We start from the raw sequence: 1,044 nt of genomic DNA on the forward strand, positions 1-1,044 counted from the left end.
ATGTGAGGCACAAGCAAGGGAGTGTTCACATAAGCACACAGACACACCCACTGAGCTGGCTGAGCTTACATGGAGAGTGCTAACTGCTACCAAAACAATAAAAGCTCAAATGTTCATGTCTGCAGAATTTCTCTGTATTGCATGTGACAATAAAACTTTTTTTTGTATATAAACCATCACAAAATAATGTTTAAGAGCGGTTGTTTATCAAAGACTGGATTTTTACACCCATCTTTGATGCACCTCGTTATAAATTAAAGGTGCCCACTTACATTCCGTCTGCCTGGGGTGAAATTTTACTCTGCCCCCTGAGTGGTGTAATTTTTGACAACTTTTGCGCATGGAAATGGCATAAATGTATGTGCACCCCTTATCATATGTACAGGGCTATGGAATGAATGGCGCTTTAATAATAAATAATAATAATGTGTGTGAATGTGCCAGGGCCGATTAGCCAGCCCTGGTCTGGCTTCTGCCATACCTTCACCATGACACCACGTCGCACGGGCATTTAGCAAAGAGTTGACAATCTGAAGATATGCTCATACAGTGGGTTTTTCAGCAGAATCTGCAGAAGAAATCTGAGGCTGCAGATTCGCAGTATGCTATGCCACAGACTGCACCTATTCAATGAGGCTAATCTGTGTGCAGCTACCAGTCGCGGTTTCCGTAACGAATAAACAGATAGTACATCAAAAAGTGACTTGCCACTTGCAGATTGAAAACAGGAGTTCTGACAGCATAGATTCCCATTGAAAATAATAGGGAATCAAACAATTTGGGACCATTTAGCTTAGTAAATATCCTCTATTGTTTATTAAATGGACCTATTTGTAACCAAATAGAACTGATATGCGCTAGGCTAGGTCTGCACCGGGCCACGTGTCACGTGACAAAAAAGTGTGCAGCTACACAAAAGTCGCGTGACTTTTTTTATAATGAGAGTCAATGGTGACATGCTGTGACTACGATACGACAGTCACACAAAAATCCGACTTTAATTTCTTGCGATTGTCACACCACATTGACAGCATGTCGCAGTGT

This window comes from Bufo gargarizans, chromosome 4, assembly GCF_014858855.1.
Source record: "Bufo gargarizans isolate SCDJY-AF-19 chromosome 4, ASM1485885v1, whole genome shotgun sequence".
NCBI lineage: Eukaryota > Metazoa > Chordata > Amphibia > Anura > Bufonidae > Bufo > Bufo gargarizans.